The sequence below is a fragment of the Lissotriton helveticus genome, chromosome 1_2 (assembly GCF_964261635.1).
Source record: "Lissotriton helveticus chromosome 1_2, aLisHel1.1, whole genome shotgun sequence".
NCBI lineage: Eukaryota > Metazoa > Chordata > Amphibia > Caudata > Salamandridae > Lissotriton > Lissotriton helveticus.
In genome coordinates, this window is record NC_136058.1 from 415,647,526 (window position 1) to 415,672,434 (window position 24,909).

Sequence of the window (24,909 nt, forward strand, 5' to 3'; positions counted from 1 at the left end):
AGCATTTGGATGTCAGCTCAATGCTTAGTTTTGTTGCATGCATTATTTCTTCGACAGCTAGTTGCCAGAAGGAGTGTATTTCATCGCAGGACCATGGTTAATGTAAGAAATCAGCCACCACAGTGTTGCAGCGCAAGCATATATCTGGGCAAGACCCGACCATTCGATGAGGGTCTTGTGGCGTTAAGTAGGTTCTTTGCAGAAAATTATAATGTATCAGTCGAAAATGGGCATTACTAGAAACCATGCGTATTAGTTCACAGGCCCGCTGCCAGTCTTGATCTTCCATTGGAATGTTAAAGTCTAAATTACAGGCCTCTCGGGCCCGTGTGTACTGTCTACGGGAAACAATCATAACAACGCAACTTTTACTACGCACTACCATCACAACGCAACCATTACAACGCAGGTGGCATTACAACGCATGCCATTACAACCCAGGTGCTATTACAACGCATGCCATTACAACGTAAGTATAGGTAAGTATTTAATTTTATTAATTTAATTTTAATTTCTTTTAATTTAATAAAATTCTTTTAATTTTTTTAAATATTTTTAAAATTAATGTCATTTTTTTGGTTTTAAGAAATAATTAATTTAAAATAATTATAACATTTTAAATATAGTTAATATTTTTTAAATTACAATTTTAACCCCTACACTATCCAACACTTGCCCTACTATTACACCCCCCTGGTATTAGAATAGTAATTTTAACCCCTGCACTATCCAACACTTACCCTACTATTACACCCCCCTGGTATTAGAATAGTAATTTTAACCCCTGCACTATCCAACACTTACCCTACTATTACACCCCCCTGGAGTAAGAATAGTCAATTAAAATATAATAATTAAATTAAAAATATTAATATAAATAAAATATTATTTTTATCAAAAATAATTTAAAAATAAATTAATATTATTGAAATTAAATACTTTCCAAATACTTACGTTGTAATGGCATGCGTTGTAATAGCACCAGCGTTGTAATGGCATGCGTTGTAATGGATTGCGTTGTAATGGCACCTGCGTTGTAATGGTTGCGTTGTGATGGCATGCGTTGTAAATGCATGCATTGTAACGTCATACATCCACTGTCTACTGTATCTGATCACGTTGTTCTGTAAAGATGCATAGTAAGGTGTCTACACGCATCCCCCTCCCTCCATGCCTGGAAGGACATACTGAGTGCCATCTGCATGATAGGTTTTAATGTCCCGAATGAAATGAAATTCGTCTTATAATGCGCGACTAAGCCCAAAGGCATCAACCTCTTGGGGAGCTCCCTATGAAATGGTGCGCACTTAAGTTCTCTCACTACAAACCATTGCCATACTCGGCCATCTTTCGCACAATATATGGAGTATCTCTCGGTGTACCTGATTCCTCAAGTAACAGCTCTGGAAGACAACCAGCATCCACCATTCCCGCCAAGACCCGCATTTCCCAACTAGGGACTGTGTTGAGCGATCGAGCTGCGTGTTGCAATTGAACGGCATAATATTAGGGGTCCAAATGTGGGACCTCCAATCCCCCGCTGCATACATCCTGGTCAGTGTGGCCAATGCCACTCTGCTATGTGTGATGAGCTTGTTGAAAGATTTAACAAGACCATGAAGGGCATGCTTGGTGGACTTCCGAAAAACTCCTGCCTGCTTTTTGCCTTTTGGGAAGGGCCACAGAAGGGAGTGGGGTCCTCCTTATTTTAGCTTCTGTTTGGGTTTCCTGTCGGGACCACTGTGCCTTGTGGAGGAGGGATTGGAGAAACCTCTTGTTGAACCTTAGCAGATATAGTGGACTATGTGCTTGGCTTTTGCTCCAGGATGTATGCGTATGTGGAAAAAGTAAGCAAAAACGTTGCGGCCAGCCCAGAGCTCCAGAAGCTCTGGTAAGGCTAAAAGGCTGCTATGGTTGAGTTCGAGCCAGGTCAGATGCTGTGGGTTTTGAGGCCTGTGGCTCCTAGGGCTCTGCAAGATAAGTGGAGTGGACCCTAACCTATCCTAAAAAGAAAATGGGCGGTCACCTACCTGGTAGACCCTGGTTCTGACAGGAACCCTAAGAGGGTCATCCATGTCAACCGCCTTACACCGTACTATGACATGGCAGATGTGACCATGCTCATGGTTACAGATGAGGATCAGGAGCAAAGAGTGAACCTGTCCCTGACCTGCCCAACAATCCAAAAGATGGGTCAGTGGAAGGTGCGGTCTTGTCAGACACCCTACCTGCCCATCAGGAGGCTGACTGCAGGCAAGTCCTAAATCAGTTTGCTGAGCTCTTCTTTTTGACCTCTCGCCAGACTAGCTGGTGTATCCATGCTGTAGACGCTGATGAAAGCCTACCTTTCGAGAATAAAATATACATCCAGACTGAACATGTGAAAGAGAGCATCAAAGCTGAAGTAAGCATGATGCTGGAATTGGGAGTTCTAAAGCCTTCTGAGAGCCCCTGAACCTGCCCGGTTGTCTTAATCCCCAAGCCTCATAACCAGGATGGTAAGAAAGAAATGAGGTTTTGTGTGGACTATTGGGGCATGAATGCTGTGACCAAAAGCGATGAATACCAAACTCCATGGGCAGATGAACTTATCGACAGGTTGGGAGCTGCCAAGTATCGGAGTATGTTTGATCTGACATCAGAGTACTGGCAGAGAGGTCTGACTCCAGGACCTAAATAAATATGTGCATTTTCAACCCCAGATGGGTATTATCAGTTCACTGTAATGCCCTTTGGTTTGAAAAATGCATCTGCCACTTTTCAAAGGTTGGTGACCTAAGCCCTTGCTGGATTGGAATCCTTGAGAGCAGCATATCTACACAACATTTCTGTCTTTAGCTACACCTGGCAGGATCACCTGATCCACCTTAGGAAAGTACTGTGGGCTCTGAGAAGTGCAGGCCTCATTATCAAGGCATGCAAGTGTCAGATAGGGCAGGGAAAGGTTGCATACTTGGGTGGCCTTGTTAGTGGAGGCCAGGTTCAACCCTTACAACCCAAGATCTAGACCATTCTGGACTGGGTGGCTCCAACTACCCAGACTCAAGTGAGGGCCTTCCTTGGCTTCCCTGGCACTATAGGAGGTTTGTGAGGGATTATGGCACCATTGTGGCACCCCTCACAGAACTGACTTCCAGAAGAATGCCCACAAATAGTGAACTGGACTGTGAGCTGTCTAAAGGCTTTTGACACGCTGAAGGAAGCAATGTGCTCTGCAGCTGTTCTGAAAGCTGCAGATTATGTCAAGCAATTCATTGTGCAGACTGATGCCTCTGAACATGGTATAGGAGCAGTGCTATCCCAAAAACATGACCAAGGTCAAGATCAGCCACTGGCTTTCATCAGTAGAAGGCTAATCTCCATGGAGCGGCATTGAACTGCCATTTAGATGGCCGCCTTTGCTGTGGTTTGGTCCCTTGAGAAGTTTAGGTCAAACCTGTTTGGCTGTCACTTCCTAGTTCAAACCGACCACAGGCCTCTCCGAGGGTTAATGCAAATGAAAGGTGAAAATCCCAAACGGCTAAAGTAGTCCATCACCCTACAGGGAATAGACATTGAAGTGAAACGGAGACCTGGGACGGCTAATGCAGATGGACTTTCCAGGTTGTCCCATTTAGACAATGTTAAATGCTATGTTATGTTAAAAATACTTATAAAGCGTGCGTACACCACAAGGTTTCAGGGCGCTGCAGACAAGGGAGTCCTGCCGCTAAGTGATTCATTCATAAGTCTGGCGAAAGAGCCAGGTCTTTAATAGTTTCCAAAATTGAGAATATGATATCATCGATCTATTGTCCTGAGGGAGAAAGTTCCAAAATTGAGGGGCCAGGACCGCAAATCTTAGTTCCCCCAATTTCTAGCGTTTAAAGGATGGAGTAGCTAGGGGATTCAAATGGGAAGACCTAAGATCCTGAATGTGGATATATCTCTGGACCCGGGTAGATACAGACACTGGGCAGTTGCCATGGAGTGCTTTAAAGAGGAGGCATCCCAACTTGAATGCACTGTGTTCGACTACCAGAAGCCAATGTAACTTTTTCATAAGAGGGGTGACATACTGCATTCTTGGCTGGCGATAGATTAATCTAGCAGCCTGGTTTGGCACCAGTTGCAGTCTTTTAGATTGATATGCCGGAATGCCAAAGTAAAGAGTTAGTGTAGTCAATGTGAGAGATGACTAAGGCTAAAGCAACTTGGGTAAGAGCTTCAGTTGTGAGAAATCTGCTGTTCTCCAGTAATGGGGAATCTTTCATAGATTCATATGCTTGAATCATTGCCTGTCGTCGAAGTGGGATTCCCACGGTACATAGAATAGCAATATAGCAATAGCATAGCGAAAGCATAGCTAAAAGAGCAATAGGAAGTATTGTAACATGGAAGTTAATAGGAAAACACTTGTCACTTTAATAACTTGTCCAAGTCATTAGATATGGTCCAAACTCCAGCCAATCAGGCGACAGCACCCTCTGGTACCTTCTCCTCAGAGGCTCAGGCTCTCAGATTGTCTACCGCACGTCGTGTGAAGGGAGTCTCCCTGAGCTCTGCTCAGTACCTCTACCTTTTCTCTTCAGAAACTCTTCAGAATGTCTTCACTGCTTTGTCTACTACAAAGAGGTCACTCATCAGACACTGTGAGTCTTGTGGAAAACTCCGGCTTCATTCCAAAGACCCCCACCAAAAGTGTATCTACTGCCTCCACCCTGAAAGTCAGGTGAGAGATTGTAAAATCTGCAGGACTTTTCCTCAAAAGACTTTAAGAGACAGAAAGGGACGTCTACCTCTGTGGTTACAGAAACTCAAGACCAAGGATAATCCCTTATCAGATGTTGAGAGTGATTCCGCTCTCAGGACTGTCATCTCTAAGAAGAGGGCTAGTGAGGCGGAGATGGTATCTGCTAAGGTGCTCAAGAAAGACCACACCTCTACTCATGAAGGCCAGACTTCTTCCTCAAAAAGGGCTCCTGCTCCTTCTAAGGGACTACCTGTGTCCTCTATGCCTCCGAGATCTGTCTCTAAGTCTCAGGCATCTAAGTCTCTTCCTGAGACAAATTTGCCTAAAAAAATGGGTCCCTTGTCGACGAAGACTTCCGTCACCACTGCTACAACGACTACTTCCACCTTCTCTTCTCCTCAACCTACAATGATTATGTCATCAGAGTCCTCTCCATTGACGTTTGTTATGGTGTCAGTGAAGCCTCGCGCGTCTGCCACCTCCCTCACTTCGTCGTCGATAAAAAAAGAGGTCTGTCTCTGGTCGGTCGTCAACAGATGCCTCTTCGCCGGCAAGACGGTCAATGGCTCTCAAGGTCTACCTGCTTCGTCGACGGATGCCTCGACGTCAAAGGTTGGCTCGTCATTGACGGGTGCTTCGTCGACGATTTCTTCTTCGGCGGTTGCCTCGTCGACAGCACAGAAGACTTTCCTCACGGAACTTCAACCACGCTCTTCGTCGTCGACCGCTGAGTCGGCGGCGGCATCCTTGGTTCCACCTTCAGCTTTGATGTGTCTAGTCCTCTTGAAATCTTCAGCAACACTTTTGCTGCCTTCAGGAACGACGGATGTTTCCCTACTTCAACGTAGGAACTCTTTTTTGGATCTATTGCCAACTCAACCATCATCAAATCTTCCTGTGGAGCTTTTGACTATGACGCTAATGAGGAGGATTCGGAAGAGGATGACCGATTCCGTGCTACTCGTACTCCTTCCGAGCTTCTCATCAAAAGCCAAGATATTGATGATGACCGAGGATATGAATATTACCCTGAGCCTAATACTCAACCACCACTTGAGTATCCAGCTGTGCACATGCCCATGTCTCTCATCTCTAATTTGCAACATATGCTTGATTACTACTACCGTTGATTTCCTCCCTCGGAGTCGGCCTCATCTGTCCCACAGGTGCCTCTTCCTCTGCCTTCATCGATCATCGGGCCGCCCCCTCCGGTGGCATCAATGTCTCATCACCCGGAGGACGCACACACAACTGACGACGACAGAGAAGGGGAGTGGGTGATAGATCCCTCCTTACTGAGTGGAACAATTATCAAATTCAGACTCCGTCACCTTCCACTCCAATTCCTGTTGAATCTCCGCCAGCTGACATAGGTGGGTTTCATGTTCTCATGGACAGACCGGCCAAGAGATTACAACTTCCTATAGTCACCAAGGACGACAACTGTTTCTTGTATGATTTCAAAGACCAGCCACGGAAACAGGTCTGGGCTATCCCAATCATTGACTTCATCTGGCAGGACTGGTTGAAGGTCATGAAAACCCCTGCTTCCATTCCTGCAGTCCTGCCACGCCTGGATATTAAGTGCAAGGCCCCGGATGATTCACCATCCAGTCTTATTGGTCAACCAAAGCCGGATTCGGTTATCTCCTAGGCGGCACAACGTCGTGCCAGGAATCCCTTGTGTCCGTTATCGGCTCCTCCTGATCAAGATGGCAGACGCCTTGATTCCATTGGTAAGAAGTTTTCCACCATGGCGGCAACTACGTTCCAGGCGGACAATTCTCTTGCTGTTCTAGGCCAATATGACAGGCAAATGTGGTCGGATATTTCCCCCTTTATTGATTTGTTGCCCGAGGCCTCTAAAGCAGAGGCTTCCACGATCCTTCAGGAGGGAGAACGGATCTCCGCCGAGTGTATTGATTCTGCAGTGTCCTCCACAGGCTTTCCCCATCTAGCAGAGACAGCAGTCCTCCGGCATCAAGGCTGGTTAAAAGCTACTTCTTTTCGGCAATAAGTACAAACAAAGATTATCCACATGCCTGAGGCCGGCGAATCACTTTGTAGCCAGCACATTGATGACGCCCTCCAGGCAATAAAGAAAGACACTGACACAGCACTTGCTCTTGGCACTCTGTTGTAAGCAAACCTCAGCTAGGCCTACTTAGTGCAAGGGGTTCGCCCTTCTCTGCACGGAGTCCTCAGATCATAGGAAGAAGTTGGCAATGAAACTGGAAAATACAAAAGCAAAGTTTATTAAACCTTTAAAGGTGGTACTACAGTCCACACAACACCCTTCAGTATTGTATAGAATAGCACACCGAACCAAAGCACATGGCCCCTTTTATACACAATGAGGGGGCTCAAAAGAAGGCGGTACAGAAGAAAAGAGCAGTTTCATGACCATACAAGGACATATTGGAAGGCACAATCGATAGATGGGCGGAGTTAACAGTCTTCGGAAACTAGTAAACACATTCCTATCTGGAACTAATTAGTAACGGCCGTAGACCCTACTGCGCATGTCTGGACATGCTGGAAGCGGGGGATGCTAAATATAGCCTGTTGCCGAGCAGACTTCAGGCGCAGTTAACAAGGAGGTAGGACAAAGCACATGATGAGCACATGGCGATGTATGGCATACAAAATGGCCGCTACAAATACAAAATGGAGTCGGTACATTTGTTATGATAATGGTCAAATACAGCATGTCTTCTACTAATACTTAACCTAATCGCTGTTGATTTACAACAGACGACCCTTTCAGCATTAGCTGAAGACATTCGACTTCCTGGGAAAAGCTAGTTACTCATCCCTTATATCAATGACCATCATGCTAGCTATCTCCTTTTTCAAATCATTCTGCATTTCTTTTGGTCGGTATGCAAGCAGTAATACACATGGAACATATCATCGGACTACACTGGATACATATACAAGTGAAGACTATTGCAATTATTATACATAGAGCGGTCAATACTTTCCAGCCCCAGGCAGAAATTAGAGTCCAAAGCCACCCTGTAAAAGTCCATGTACCATTTTCTGTGTGAAGGTCTGCAGCGATTTTATGAAGTTTATTAATCGCTTTATACACTGATGGGGTGTGATCTGGTATAAAAATGCAACAACTACTACCTATAACACGACACGCACCACCTCTATCTGCTAGCATGACGTCCAGAACCATTTGGTTCTGTAAAGCCACAATTCTAGCAATTTGCAATTCTTCAGTGATGTTTCCTAGAGCTGCAGCTGTTTGATCTGTAACAGCTTCTACTACTCTAGTCAATCGTCGCACCTTTCTGCTATTTAATGCAGCACCCACAAAAAAGAACAATCCTAAATTAAAATCTATATATTGTTGTAGACTAGTGTAAGTTTGGTCTATGTTATCAGTATTCAAGGTTCTCTTATATCTATTTACAGTAATATTGTTGAACAATTTAAGATTTCGATGATGCAATTGAGGTGCCAGAAACACAGGGGGCAACAAAAATGACACGTAACAGATCCCTGTCCAACCCGCTGGCAATCAATAATATCCACGATTCCCACACACAAAATAGGTATTATGTGAAGCCAAAAAGGTACAATTATTTAAGCCATCTATATTCAACACAGTAATACAGTCGCTGATCCCAACAGGGATATGTCCAATGCTCTGCACACATAGTTCTGCTTGAGTTTGAGTAACAAAAATAACAAAATGTTCGGCATTGAAAGAGTCTCTTGTGTTGGTGAAGATATATGGCGTTGAAATATTGTCCGGTTGATATTCCTCCCACTCCCATTTAGTTCCATTTGCCTGGGGATACCCATCTTTATCTTGATGGCACTCTTTATTCAACCGGAAAAGCAGTCTGCCCACTGTAGGCTTCCTAGTCGCAAAAAGCAAAGTATACCAGGCTCGACAAGAGCCATTATGCGAAAAAGGAAGAGGTATGAATGGCGTACCTCCTTTCTTTTGATGTGCAGGCATCAGCCCACAAATCCAACAGTTTGTGGCATTCATAGCAATGTGGGTATGATGCAACATTTGAATGAAAGTATTATTGAGATAAGATTGTCGATGCTTCAATTCTTGATATGGGAGCGTAAAGAAATAATGTTCCTCTGGTGTTGGTGTAGTAACAACAAACAACTCACGAGCAGGAGTTGTCTCCTCAACAGACCATGTTATTGTTGCCGCAATGTAGGAAGGTGGCTACCTGACTATGGTTACCCCGGATTTTTTGCCTGTGTTTAGCTGGTTTTTTGACTTAGTTGACCTGGTTCCCTGCTAATCAGGGCCCCAGGCCATCTGCTCTCTCTGTAAAATGGATTCCATGTACCCTAGGAACATACCACAATTGGAAATGGACTCCTTGTCAGCCCCTGTATAATGCACTATAGGTGCCCAGGGCATAGGGGCCACCAAGGCCTACCAGGGGCTGCAGCATATCTTTTGCCACCCCTGGCTGGTTCTTAAATTGACACAACTGGCTGATCACTCAGCTGGGGTAAGGTGGTGTAATCACCCCTTGCTTAGATATAGTATACCTATATCTAAACCTATATCTGGACACATATAAACCTGTGAGCCACTCCTATAGAAGGCCTCATCAATCCTGGAGGCAGAGTGCGTGGTTTAATGTGAGATGGAGCTCTAGCATGAGCTGAGCCTGTCTGCAGCTGTCGGGAACAACTCCCTAAGCTGTTTCAGGATAATGCCATACCATATACTCTTAAGTGCCTTATAATCCTCGCGGTTAAATAGCAACTTTGGTTTGGCTTTATCAAAACATGTCGTGTAAGGTGTCATACGATTTGGAATACTATCCCCTCGCCAGTTCTGGCGACGGGGATAGCATTCCACCCCTCTAGAGGGGTAGGACATGTTGCTTTACTTAAATGCGGTTGATTTCTCCAAAGACCTTAGATCCACAAAATGGATGCCTCTGCCACAGACAAATGTCTGGACCCCTGCAGCTGACCGAAACTCGGCCAAATGGGTCCTGGACAAAGGGTTTCCTGTCACAGGAGGGTGTCACCGCCCTCCAGACAGGAGATAGTGGATTGTAGCAGGGAGGTTTGAAAGAAACCAGACACTGCTTGGGGCGCACAAGGCTGCCCCTTGCATAATCCGGCCAAACTGGTTCTGGGGCACTCCAGCCCTCGTGCCAGGGCGGCCTGGATCAAAGGAAGGGGGTGTATCCACCCACTTCCTGGGTCCCACCCATAGGGGGGGACCTAGCAGGTAATCACGCCCCCCAGATTCGAATAAGAGTGGGAGCAGTGCCAATGCACATCAGATTTCCTGGAAGAAACATTAGAAACGAAACTCTGGACCCTTGGACCTCCATCTCAACGTGGAAGCCCGAAGAATCTCCCTTGTGGTCAAGGAGTGACCACCCTGCAGCAGCAGGCACCATCCAGCCCTCGACGTCTACTTAGTTGCAGTTCCCGCCAGAACTCGAGCGACTGAGATCGACGAGATCAAGCTTGCCTGCCTTCCAACAGCCCGATCCACAGTCCCTGCAAAGCTGAGACCCGTGGAGGCGACCGGAAGCGTGGGGCACGCCATCTTGAATTGACCACGAGACGCTGACCGTGCAGCCCACGAGTGACCCTCGAAGCTGTGCACCGGGGTTTGAGAAGCCCCCACCCTGAGCTACTCCTGAGCCGAAGTTCAGCCCTCCACACTCGACGAGTGCTGCGTGGGGCCCTTCCGCTCCATTTGGCTCAACGCGTTGGCCCGGTCACTTGCCAGCCGGCTAGTGGTTCCTGTGCCGAGGAAACTACGAAGAAGACTCGTGAATCTGGTTGCTCCAGATCCACACCAGCTCCCCTGAAAAGGAGCCCCCACTCTGACCTTCCTGGTTCGAGTGAGAAGCAATCTCCCGGTTCCGCGTGGATTGCTCTTGCCAAGTGTTGTTTGCTCCAAACCTGAAGCCGACAGCGCCGACGGTGAGAGCCTGCGTGGGACAGATCGTGACCTGCTCCTGGACGTCGCAGATGCCCCAGAGCCCACGTGACAGCGGAGAGAAGCTCCTCGACGACCACCTGATTGCGCCCGACATTGCCTGGTTCCGTCCTGGTTCCACCCTGGTCACTGCTGAGTGACCCAGACTCTGTCCCCTCTGCTTTCAGGTACCCTTCGACTTGAGTCCACCCTTGGACTCCACCGGACACTTCATCTTCAACCCGCCTGCAGCCCTTTCAGCTTCAAGCACCAAGAGCCTGCGTGTCAAAACCCGATGCCACTTCGACCCTGTGCACCCACTTCCTGTGGGTGAGGTAACTTTGCTCCGCCGGTGTTCCCACACTGGTGTACATCTCTAGGGTCTGTGACTTAAGTTTTGTTCCTCTAGGTTCAGCGGAAGTGTCCTTTAACTCTTAACTTTACACTTTTTACGCACCATTGGTTAACATTGGTGCATGCGTGCGCTTTCCGCACATCTCCCGAATCCCGAGGGCCATTCCCGACTTCAGCATTGCTTGTCCTGACTGCTCCCAGCGATTCCCTAGGCCCTAGGCCTAACCACTGCTCGAGTGGCACCTCTTATACCACTTGTTTAGTATATGGTTTGAGTGGCCCCCTGCCCTCATCCATAATTGTGCAACTTGTATGTTTAAACAGTGCTTTTGATTTAACGCTTGTGCCCCTTTATTCATAAAGAATACTGGGGATTGTTTTTAGTAATAAATACATATATTTTTATAATATATACTTGTGTGGTGTCCTTTCATTTGGTATTACAGGATTGTATGTGGTAAAACAGCTCGCTTAACACGACCTCTTAAGTTAAGCCTTTAGGCTGCTTAGTCCATGCTACCCCTAGGATAGCTTGTCTAATAAGGTTGACTTACAACCAGACACCATAAGGGATTGTTTGGTCTGATAATCGGTGGTTCCAGAATTGGAAACATCACCTATCAGGCCAACTTCTCACATTGGTGAGCAGCGGTGCGGATTTGAGCTTGCTGTTGTTTTACCATTGCAATCTTTGTATCAAATTGAAAGATCACATCAAGTACCTCTAGGTACATATAAATCAAAAGCTTAGCATATTAAGTTCTACTGAACTTAGTAGTTGTAGATTAAAGGGATTAGCACACCCTGACTACAACTCACTAGCAAGGTACAGTAGGAAAACACTTAGTGTAGGTAAGTGCACCACTTACACCTCACTAGCAGTCATGTCTGACACAGGAAAAGCCTCAGGGTCTACTCCTGTGACAGTTGACCTTACCCAGGCAACTTTCAGCTATGACAAACTAACCCGAAAGGACTTGGTTGCCTTGTGCAAATCAAGAGGGTTAAAAAGGGGCAGAAGTCCCACCTGCCAAATCCTGGTAGGCATCCTAGAGCAGGATGACTTAGAAAGGGCGAAGGAAGCTTCCCTAGAGACAGGAAATGGAGGAAACCCCCCTGTAACTGATCCCCCTCAGGAGGAGGACGAGGAAGAAGAAGAGGAGGAGGAGGACTCAGAAGTTGAGGACCCAGAAGATCAGGATCAGAGGGGTAGCCAGGTCCAAGTTGCCAGGCTTAACCAGGCCAACTTAGACCTACTGGGAAATGGAGAGGGCCAGCACCTCCCCAGATCCCACCATGTCATTCTCCCAGGCAACAGAAGAGTGAGATCTCCCTCAGGGGACTCTCATATTTCTAGTGCCTCAAGGGAATCACAGAGAGGCATGACTGCTTCTCAAAAGCTAGAGCATAGGGCCAGAATGAGGGCTGTCAAACTCCAGATAGAGAGGGAGGAGGTAGCCTTGGCTCAAGCTAGACTTGCCTGGTGGCAGCAATATTCCTAAAGAGAAACCCAGGTCCTATGATAGTAGAAACCTGACAAAGATTGTGCCCCCCTACAAGGAAGGGGATGACATCCACAAGTGGATAACTGCTCTTGAGAGAGCCTGCATGGTACAGCAGGTTCCTGAGGAACAGTGGGCAGCAATCTTATGGTACTCCTTTTCAGAGAAAGGGAGAGATAAGCTCCTCACTGTCAGACATGAGGATGCAAACAATTACAAAGTCCTGAAGAGTGTTCTGATAGATGGGTTTGGCTTAACCACTGAACAGTACAGGTTGAAGTTCAGAGACACCCAGAAGACACAGACTCAGGACTGGACTGATTTTGTTGATTGTGCAACTAAGGCTCTGGAGGGTTGGCTACATGGCAGCAAAGTACATGACTTTACAGGATTGTATAATTTGATTATGAGGGAGCAGATCCTAAGTAATTGTCCGAACCAGCTCTTACACCAGCACCTGGTGGACTCTGATCTGACCTCTCCCCAAGAATTGGGAAAGAAGGCAGACAAATGGGTCAGAACCAGGATTAGGCCTAAGAATCAGGACAGTAACCAGAAGAAGGAGTCTACCAAGCCTCAAGATAAGGGTGGGGATAAAAATAAAGAAAAGACTTCCCCAGGGCCCCAAAACTCCAAGGATGGGGGTGGGTCCCAAGACACTTCTTCAACTGAGAAAAAGCCTTATTGTTATGCCTGTAAACAGGTTGGGCATTACAAAACAGACAACTGTTGTCCCAAGAATAACAATAAAGAAAATATACCTCCAAAGCCAGCTCCAACACCTCCTGTTACTGTCAGCAGTAACCCCCCAGGAAGTGGGAGCACACCCAGGAATCTGGGTGGGTTTACTTTTGGAGCCCAGGAGGACCCTGGCCTATCCAGGTCCCCCTCCCCAAATGATCTTGTTTATGAGACTGGCAGGGGGTTTGCCAACTTCTCTGATTGCCCAAATACTTTGAGCAAGTATAGACAAGAACCCATCATCAATGGTTTGAAGGTTGAAGCTTTTAGAGACACAGGGGCTAGCATCACCATGGTGGCTGACTGTATAGTCCCCTCTAAGCAACTTTTACCTGGTGCCACATACCAGGTAACAAACATTGATGGCATGCAAACAAATCATCCCATGGCAGTAGTAAGTCTCAGCTGGGGAGGTGTCATTGGCCCAAAGAGAGTGGCAGTGTCATCAAACTTGCCTGTAGACTGCCTACTTGGTAATGATTTGGAAATCTCAGCCTGGGCTGAGGTTGAACAGGAAATCCATTCTAGAATGGTAAATTCCAATGGAAAGGTTAGTGGGGCTGTAATGGCTACAGCCCCAATCCAAGATGTCCTTCCTGAAAAGGTTGGTAGGGCTGAGAAACTCTCTGCCCCATCTTTAGCAAAAGCTCTTCCTGAACAGAATAGCAAAGCTGTTATGATAACAGCAGAAACCCAAACCGAGTCTCCTCCTGAAAAGGTTGGTGGGGCTGTGATGGCCACAGCCCAAACTCAAACTGATATGTGTGTTGTGAAGCCTGAACTGATGGATAACTCCACACAAACTGAGAGCATGGAGGAGGAAGAGAAATCTCCCCCTCACCAGACTTTAGGACAGGATCAGCCTCCTCAGGGAACTGATCTTACCCCTGATGAAGGAACTGCCCCAGAGGTGGTTGGGCCTAGCCTGACAGAACCTCTGATGTCAGTGGACCCTTCTCAGGTGGGACCCAGTCTGGAGCAGGTAACCTGCCCCTCTCTACCTTGCCTTGGCCAGCCCAGGGCTGCAGAGGACAAGAAGGACAGTGAGACCCAGAGGGCCCCCTGTCAAATAAAGCACCCCCATCAAAAGATTAGGTGCACCAAAACTAGTAGCCCTAGTAAGGTGAAAACTTTAAAAACTCCTGAGGGAGCCCCCTTAAAAACAGTTAGGGACCTCCCACAGATGGATTCTGTTGGGCACAGCCAAACCTGGGACCCAAGGGGCCCAAACCTGAACTGTCCCTCCAGCAAGCCAAACAGAGGGACCCAGCCTCCAGCTTTAGGTAGCCAGAGGTTGACCCTGAGAGCACAGTGCAACTCAGTTAAAGAGAGAAAGGCACACATGGTGGAAGATAATTGGAGGAAGCTAAGCCCTAAATTAGTAGAGCCTCACTTCAATACTCCATATCCAAACCAGCCTTTAACTTTGCATAAACACACCCAAGGTAGTGATTCCCTATGGTGGAGACCCTCTAATACCCCAAGGGTGAGGGACTGCTTAGTGGACCATGAGACAGGGGGTACCCATGCTAGTGCAGGTACTTCCTTATATGGCCACTCAGGCAATATAGGCTTACCTGGCCAAGGATAGCCTTATCTCCTTTCGTTTGGGGGGGGGTTATGTAGGAAGGTGGCTACCTGACTATGGTTACCCCGGATTTTTTGCCTGTGTTTAGCTGGTTTTTTGACTTAGTTGACCTGGTTCCCTGCTAATCAGGGCCCCAGGCCATCTGCTCTCTCTGTAAAATGGATTCCATGTACCCTAGGTACATACCATAATTGGAAATGGACTCCTTGTCAGCCCCTGTATAATGCACTATAGGTGCCCAGGGCATAGGGGCAACCAAGGCCTACCAGGGGCTGCAGCATATCTTTTGCCACCCCTGGCTGGTTCTTAAATTGACACAACTGGCTGATCACTCAGCTGGGGTAAGGTGGTGTAATCACCCCTTGCTTAGATATAGTATACCTATATCTAAACCTATATCTGGACACATATAAACCTGTGAGCCACTCCTATAGAAGGCCTCATCAATCCTGGAGGCAGAGTGCGTGGTTTAATGTGAGATGGAGCTCTAGCATGAGCTGAGCCTGTCTGCAGCTGTCGGGAACAACTCCCTAAGCTGTTTCAGGATAATGCCATACCATATACTCTTAAGTGCCTTATAATCCTCGCGGTTAAATAGCAACTTTGGTTTGGCTTTATCAAAACATGTCGTGTAAGGTGTCATACGATTTGGAATACTATCCCCTCGCCAGTTCTGGCGACGGGGATAGCATTCCACCCCTCTAGAGGGGTAGGACATGTTGCTTTACTTAAATGCGGTTGATTTCTCCAAAGACCTTAGATCCACAAAATGGATGCCTCTGCCACAGACAAATGTCTGGACCCCTGCAGCTGACCGAAACTCGGCCAAATGGGTCCTGGACAAAGGGTTTCCTGTCACAGGAGGGTGTCACCGCCCTCCAGACAGGAGATAGTGGATTGTAGCAGGGAGGTTTGAAAGAAACCAGACACTGCTTGGGGCGCACAAGGCTGCCCCTTGCATAATCCGGCCAAACCGGTTCTGGGGCACTCCAGCCCTCGTGCCAGGGCGGCCTGGATCAAAGGAAGGGGGTGTATCCACCCACTTCCTGGGTCCCACCCATAGGGGGGGACCTAGCAGGTAATCACGCCCCCCAGATTCGAATAAGAGTGGGAGCAGTGCCAATGCACATCAGATTTCCTGGAAGAAACATTAGAAACGAAACTCTGGACCCTTGGACCTCCATCTCAACGTGGAAGCCGAAGAATCTCCCTTGTGGTCAAGGAGTGACCACCCTGCAGCAGCAGGCACCATCCAGCCCTCGACGTCTACTTAGTTGCAGTTCCCGCCGGAACTCGAGCGACTGAGATCGACGAGATCAAGCTTGCCTGCCTTCCAACAGCCCGATCCACAGTCCCTGTAAAGCTGAGACCCGTGGAGGCGACCGGAAGCGTGGGGCACGCCATCTTGAATTGACCACGAGACGCTGACCGTGCAGCCCACAAGTGACCCTCGAAGCTGTGCACCGGGGTTTGAGAAGCCCCCACCCTGAGCTACTCCTGAGCCGAAGTTCAGCCCTCCACACTCGACGAGTGCTGCGTGGGGCCCTTCCGCTCCATTTGGCTCAACGCGTTGGCCCGGTCACTTGCCAGCCGGCTAGTGGTTCCTGTGCCGACGAAACTACGAAGAAGACTCGTGAATCTGGTTGCTCCAGATCCACACCAGCTCCCCTGAAAAGGAGCCCCCACTCTGACCTTCCTGGTTCGAGTGAGAAGCAATCTCCCGGTTCCGCGTGGATTGCTCTTGCCAAGTGTTGTTTGCTCCAAACTTGAAGCCGACAGCGCCGACGGTGAGAGCCTGCGTGGGACAGATCGTGACCTGCTCCTGGACGTCGCAGATGCCCCAGAGCCCACGTGACAGCGGAGAGAAGCTCCTCGACGAACACCTGATTGCGCCCGACATTGCCTGGTTCCGTCCTGGTTCCACCCTGGTCACTGCTGAGTGACCCAGACTCTGTCCCCTCTGCTTTCAGGTACCCTTCGACTTGAGTCCACCCTTGGACTCCACCGGACACTTCATCTTCAACCCGCCTGCAGCCCTTTCAGCTTCAAGCACCAAGAGCCTGCGTGTCAAAACCCGACGCCACTTCGACCCTGTGCACCCACTTCCTGTGGGTGAGGTAACTTTGCTCCGCCGGTGTTCCCACACTGGTGTACATCTCTAGGGTCTGTGACTTAAGTTTTGTTCCTCTAGGTTCAGCGGAAGTGTCCTTTAACTCTAACTTTACACTTTTTACGCACCATTGGTTAACATTGGTGCATGCGTGCGCTTTCCGCACATCTCCCGAATCCCGAGGGCCATTCCCGACTTCAGCATTGCTTGTCCTGACTGCTCCCAGCGATTCCCTAGGCCCTAGGCCTAACCACTGCTCGAGTGGCACCTCTTATACCACTTGTTTAGTATATGGTTTGAGTGGCCCCCTGCCCTCATCCATAATTGTGCAACTTGTATGTTTAAACAGTGCTTTTGATTTAACGCTTGTGCCCCTTTATTCATAAAGAATACTGGGGATTGTTTTTAGTAATAAATACATATATTTTTATAATATATACTTGTGTGGTGTCCTTTCATTTGGTATTACAGGATTGTATGTGGTAAAACAGCTCGCTTAACACAACCTCTTAAGTTAAGCCTTTAGGCTGCTTAGTCCATGCTACCCCTAGGATAGCTTGTCTAATAAGGTTGACTTACAACCAGACACCATAAGGGATTGTTTGGTCTGATAATCGGTGGTTCCAGAATTGGAAACATCGCCTATCAGGCCAACTTCTCACACGCAATCACCAAGACAACAACAAACCCTACAGCGCAAAAGATCTTCTTCTTTTCCATTTTAGTCACAACACAAAACAAATCTTCCTGAAACTAAAGTAGTTGTCAGAGCTCTTACCCCTGGGTAGCCGTTGATTTCTTCACCACGGGCCAAGACGGGTGTCACTACTCTAATGCAGGGCTGATCCCCCCCCCCTTGCCACATCGGCTCTCCGTTTCACTGACCCAGGGAATGCTCAGACAACTTTCACAAGCACTGCAGATTTTTCTCTCGGTCTCAAATTGTATCTCGTTGCTCCAGGGACTGTCTGGTCCGGGAAGAACTCCTCAGATCCGTCAGGTGTCACAGCACGGCCTTTCTCCGCAGTCAGAACCTCTCGATAGTCGGTCAACACAGCAGGCTCCACCAAAGTCAGAAGTACTCGCCAACAATGTGTCATGTGGACCCAATTTTTCCGGTTCGTGACTCGAACTGCTGTCCTCGTGGCAAGTAGCACTTGCTCTGGCCCGCGCCACCTTGGCTCCAAACTGCTCGATCTCTCAAAGGACTTCAGGAGAACGAAATCACCAGGTCGGAGATTATGACCCTCACTTGTGCATCTATCAGGAAGTGCTTCTCGAACCTGTTGATGAATAGAAACAAAGTTATCAGTTAATTGTGCCAAATAGTCATTCATTAAGACACAAGGTACATCATACACAGAACTCGGTTTAGGAATTCCCCAGATATTCATGGGCCTACCAAACAGGATCTCATAAAGTGTGAGACCTGTTCGAGAATGAGGCACTGATCTAATAGACAACAATGCCTGTGGCAACGCATCCGGCCAAGTCAGAGAAGTAGAAGCCTGTATCTTAGCTAATTTCAGCTTCAGAGCAGCATTGTATATTTCCACCAATCCTGCTGATTGTGGGTGGAACACTGCATGAAACTTCTGTTTGATCCCTAATCCTTTCAGGACATACTTTATAACGTCCCCTACAAAATGAGGTCCGTTATCACTCCACAAAAATCTACAAACACCATAGGGAGGGAAGAATTCCTTCAAAGCACCTTTGCCGTAGTAATTGCAGTGTTGTCCTTTGTGGGGTACACCTCAATCCATTTACTGAAGGCACATACCACCAGCAAGACATACTTCAGATTATTACAGCGTTCAAGCTGAATATAATCCATCTGCAAAACTTCAAAAGGTGCAGTCGGTGTAGCAAATCCTCCTGCTGGAGTTCGTGTCCCTTTTCCAGGATTAAATTGCAGGCAGATCATACAGGACTGTACTACTCTCTTAGCTGTGCTAGCAATTTCTGGATGCTCCCAAACTTGTGTAAGCAATTTCACTATTGCTGAAGCTACAACATGTGCTAGCCCATGTGCCATCTGAACCATAGGTTGTACAAAAGCTATAGGCAACTTCCATCTATCCATCTGTTTGTTTGCCCAAAACAACCTTCATCATCCAACTCTCCATCCTTGGACCATTGTTCCCGTTCTTTGTCAGAAGCGGTCCTCTGTATCTCTAGTACTGCCTTCCTAGCATCGTGCCACCGCTCAGCTTGTGACTTCACTACATACATAGGAGTAGTGTCAGGCTGCATCGCAGTCTCACGCGCCACTCGATCTACAAAAGCATTTCCTTTTCCCACCTTATCAGTCACTTTCTTATGCGCTCTACATTTCACTATAGCTATTTTCTTTGGATATGTTAATGCAGTCAGAAGATTATGCACTAGTTCCCTGTGCATTATCTGCATCCCATGTGATGTTAGAAAGCCTCTTTCCTTCCAGAGCAGGCCAAAATCATGCGCCACTCCAAAAGCATAGCCGCTATCTGTATAAATGTTCACACATAAACCTGTACTAAGCACACATGCTTGTGTCAAAGCTATTAATTCCGCTGCTTGAGCTGACTTCTGTGGTATGCGAGCTGTCTCTACTATCGTGTGAAGCATAGTAATTGCATATGCGGCTGAAGTTGTACCATCCGGTAACTTCAGACAAGACCCATCAACCCACAATTCTCCATCCACTTCTGGAAGGGGCGTATCTTGCAAATCAATACGACCCTTTGTCTGTTCCTCAGTCAAGAAAATACAATCATGTGTTTCCTGCGCCTCAGGCTGAGTCGCTGGAAATGGTAACAACGTGGCTGGGTTTAATGTTGCACATCTCTTCAGTGTAATGTGAGGAGCTAACAACGTCAGCTCATATCCTGTCAGACGAGCGCTAGTTAAGTGCTGCGTCTTTGTTTGATTCAAAAGAGCATCAACAGCATGGGGTACCAACACCAACAACTTATGTGATAAGACTATCCCCTCACTCTGGCGTATTGACACAGCTGTTGCTGCAACTGAGCGAAAACATCCAGGCAACGCTCGAGCAACCGGATCGAGTACTGCTGAAAAATATGCACAAGGGTGTTGCTTATCACCGTGTATCTGTACTAAAACTGACAATGCACATCCATCCCTCTCGTGTACGTACAATGTAAAGAGCTTTGTGTAATCTGGAGTACCTAACACTGGTGCTGAACAAAGAGCTTGTCGTAACTGCCGGAAAGCATTCTCACATTCATCTGTCCAAGGAAGGGGTATTGGAGTATCTTTTGTCAAAAGCGCTAACAAGGGTTTAACAATATAAAAATCCTAATATTCATTGCCTACAAAAAGAAGTAAGACCTAAAATGCTCGAACCTCTTTCTTTGTGGAAGGTACTGGTGTGTCTAAAATTGCCTGAATGCGATCTGATGTGAGTGCACGCCCCTCCTTAGACAAAAGGTGACCTAAGTAGGTTACTTTTGGTCTACAATACTGCAGTTTCTTTCTCGATACCTTGTGGTGATGTAAAGCAAGAAAAGAAAGCGAAGACAGAGTACACTTCTCACATTGTTCAGGGGTATCGGCGGCCAACAAAATATCATTAACATACTGTATGAGCGCCACACCCTCGGGTAGAACAAAATAATCAAGTGGTCTTTTCAGTGCTTGGCTGTAAATATTAGGACTCTCAGTATAGCCTTGAGGAACTCTACAAAATCTATACAATCGAGTATTCAAAGTGAAACCAAACAGATATCGGCTATCAGGATGAATAGGGATCGAAAAGAAAGCGTTCTTCAAGTCTATAACAGAGAACGTAGTTGCAGTAGGTGGAACTAAAGTAAGAAGTGTTGTGATATCAGAAACCACTGGATATTGCGGTATCACTATCTTATTCACCTCCCGCAAATCAATGATAAATTGATAGATCCCGGTATCAGTGTCTTTCTTCAAAATCGGGAGGATTGGACTATTAAAAATATTAAATGGAACTTCCTCAACAACCTCAACTTTAATAAGATCTTGTACAATTCGTATGAGTGCTTCCTCACCCTCCTGTGAAATTCGATATTGAGGCAAGCGTGGCAACACAGCTCCCTCCTTTACACTAATATGCACCTGTGGAATAACCATCTGTCCCACATCAGTATCTGAAGTAGCCCACAAAGTTTTAGGTAGAGAGGCCAATGCAGTATCCTCTTGAACAATGCAAACTCTGTCTGTTACTGGATAATTGTCATTCAAAATCACACGCACTCCTTCAGGGGAACATCTTATTGTGGCTCTGAAATACTTGAGCATATCAAGACCCACAATATTGTCTGGTGTATTTGTGGAAAGAAAAAACGGGCATGGAGCAGCAAACTTATGAACATGAAATGCAAGTGGTTGTGACAATGGGCTAAGGGAAGGTGTTCCATCGAACCCTATCGATGTAATCGTTAAGCCAGACAGGGGAGCCCTCGGAACCAATTGTTTAGACAAAGCGCTACGAGTAGCTCCTGTATCAACCAGAAACTGATCTGTAGAACCCAAAACATGTGCTGTAACATCAGGACCCCTCTGATCTACTGGAACTTCAACTGATTCCTTACCCTATCCTACGCAATCCTATGCATAAGCAGAATCATGCGAATCAGGCTGCACATAATCAGACATCTGGTATTGGTTGCGCCTATCAAAAGTGTTGAACCCATTTTGTACCCGCACATTAGAATCAAATGTAGCATGATCGTTCATAGCACCTCTGGGTCCTAAGTTTCCAGCGCGATTTCTCATAGATCCTCGGCCACGGACATAGCGCTGTGAGCGCAACGATGGACACTCATCTGCCCAATGGCAAAATTTCCTACAATACGCGCATTGATCAACAGCCAAATTAGAACGAGTGGAAGAGGAACTATAAAATCCTCGTCCGCCTCTATCGTTACCTCGAAGAGGTGGACCATAAACCTGAGTTAACATAACCTCTGTTTTTAATTCTTTAGACTTTTTATCCTCGCTACCCTTCGCTTCTAGTTCCTGACGCTCGTAATATTGAGCCATTGTCAGGAGGGATGCCGGAGAAGAGGTGGTTCAAGACCTTTCGCTAGCTTTCAAGCGGCTAGCCACTCCTGGTAATAAATTCGTAACATACTTATCTACAAACAAGTGTCGGCCCGTATCGTCCGTTAGCGACTGGTCACTAAAATCATGAAAAGCTTCCTCGAAACGCGTGAAGTAATCTGAAACTGATTCATCTGTCTTTTTCTTACAAGATGCTAGAATAGTCCAATCAATCTTTTTAGGCGGAATAATCGTTTTTAACTTAGTTAATATTCAACCAACTGACATGGCTTTTTTGCTGGTTCCCTGTCCTCATCTTCCCCCTCTATCTCCTTCCATAATGCCCCATACGCTGCACGATCATCAACTTTGCGCACGGATCTCCACATATCAGGCGGCAATATTAGCCCGAAAAAAAAATCAATGTCAGCTAATGTCAAGGTACAAGAATTTAAGGCTCCCTCAAATTCCTCATAGAAAGCGGCAGGATTTTTATGCGGATCAGGCAATGCAGCTTTAAGTGCCATAACATCTGCCCTATTCCAGGGAATATATACCCAATTATAAATAAAATAACCTTTAGCATCTACAGAAAATGTATCGTCACTTGTACCTGTTCTTTTAGGAGGAACATGTAAAGGCACGGCCTCTCGCATAGGCTTTGCATGCACTATCGCAGTCTTATCTGTTTCAAAAATAGATTACTTTTTTCCCGCCGACCAATCCCGTCCATCCATCTGCTTTAGCTTTCCGCTTCTCCTCCCGTAGACGAAGCGCCTCAGTTCAAAGTTTAAACAGCCGCCTGATCGTATCAGTCACCTGGGGGAGAATAAAAAGACCTTTACGAGAATGTCAGAAACTTTTCGGAACATGTCAACAACTTCTTCTGCAAAATGCTCAGTGAAATATATCTGCTCTCGATCTTGCCTTCCCTTTAAAGTCTCTAAGATACCAGAAACAGTAACAGTATCCTGAAGTGCCTGTCGAGAAATCTTTCTAAGTTCGGCCGCACGATCGGTCGACATCATAGAGCGGGTATCAGGTTTCGTTTTATCTGTCCCAGAATCCTCATCTTCGCAAGATGGAGCGGACGGAACGACATACGCAGGTTGAGGACGATCTAACAAAGAAAAATCATCTTGTGGTTTATTAAGGACAGGATAAAGAGGTTGTCGAACAGCATATTGGCCAGATATCTGTAATCTGCGCTCCTTCTCCTGTCTCTCTTCCAATTCTTTCGCCTCCTTCTTTCTTAGTTCTTGCGCTTTTTCATACACATTCTTCCGTTGTTCTTTCTCAATCAGCGCTTGCTCACGTTTCTCACTCTCATGTACTTCTTTCGCCCACATTCGCACACTCTCAAACATATCTTGTGTAGATTTTCGCTTGAACATACACTGTTCCACATACTCAATCTTTCGCATATCAAACGACCCATACTTTGGCCAACATAACTCAGAATCCTTTCGCGTGTATTTCCTCCACAATGTGCTGTACATTATAGAAGAAAGACCATACTTCAGGTACATATCTCTATGAGGCGTCCCCTCTGGAGGAGCCGGCTGCGATTCCTCAAGACTTAGCTGGTTATTTCCACAAAAGCAGCACAACCTACGAAGTGCGCTAAAAGCAGGCATGCCAAAAATAGTGCAAAATATGCAGTATTATAATCAAAGTAGCACTTACGGTATCTGTAATCAGTTGTGCCGTTCAAATCAAAATCGTATTGTAGAGAAAAATCTCCTCATTACCTGCCTATATGTGTTGCAATGCATATATTTCACTTACACATACACATCATTGACTTTTCATACCAAACCAAAATTGCCACAGCAAGCGTATCCTAAAACTGCCTTGCCAATCCCAGCCTTCCAAAACCCACAGCAAGTACCATACAACGGTTCTTACCAATCAAAGGGCGTCCAGATTCCAACTGCCAAGTTCTAAATTCGACCAAAACGGCCACTGCACGGCAAGCCAACAGAAGAGATCTCAGTCGAGGACCGCCACCACCTGGATGGTCAGATCGGAAAGAAAGGAAAAAACGCCTTGGATGCCAAGACTTGGGTCTTCTCTGGCATGCGATCGCATCCGCAGCGAGATTCCAATCCTTCATTACGACCACTCCTTCGGGCATCCGAGTCGCCGATGAGCCCCACGTGTCGGGCGCCAATTTGTTGTAAGCAAATCTCAGCTATGCCTACTTAGTGCAAGGGGTTAGCCCTTCTCTGCACGGAGTCCTCAGACCATAGGAAGAAGTTGGCAATGAAACTGGAAAATACAAAAGCAAAGTTTATTAAACCTTTAAAGGTGTTACTTCAGTCCACACAACAGCCTTCAGTATTGTATAGAGTAGCACACCGAACTAAAGCACATGATTTGATTGATTTGATTTATCATTTTGTAGAGCGCGCGAATGCCCAGAGGCGTCTTGGTCTTGGCGTCTTGGTGACATGGCCCCTTTTATAGACAATGAGGGGGCTCAAAGAAGGCGGTACAGAAGACAAGAGCAGTTTCATGACCATACAAGGACATATTGGAAGGCACAATCGATAGGTGGGCGGAGTTAACAGTCTTCGGAAACTAGTAAACGCATTCCTATCTGGAACTAATTAGTTACGGCCGTAGACCCTAATGCGCATGTCTGGACATGCTGGAAGCGGGGGATGCTCAGGCGCAGTTAACAAGGAGGTAGGACAAAGCACATGATGAGCACATGGCGATGTATGGCATACAAAATGGCCGCTACAAATACAAAATGGAGTTGCTACATTTGTTATGATAATGGTCAAACACAGCATGTCTTCTGCTAATACTTAACCTAATCGCGGTTGATTTACAACAACTCTACAGTTTAAAGCAGCTCTTAGGTGGTGCGAGGGGTCGCGGCTCCTCCTCTTCCTTTTGGGGAGGTTACAA

The 24,909-nt window shown here is 46.7% G+C and overlaps 2 protein-coding genes across 5 annotated transcripts in view; both read left to right on the forward strand.

The window, feature by feature from the left end:
* Nucleotides 1-24,909, forward strand: part of LOC144806995 (uncharacterized) — a 1,119,020-nt gene that overhangs the window by 976,259 nt on the left and 117,852 nt on the right. The gene's annotated exons all lie outside the window — the stretch shown is intronic.
* The window catches only part of LOC144806937 (uncharacterized), a 62,351-nt gene that overhangs the window by 11,333 nt on the left and 26,109 nt on the right, over nucleotides 1-24,909 (forward strand). The gene's annotated exons all lie outside the window — the stretch shown is intronic.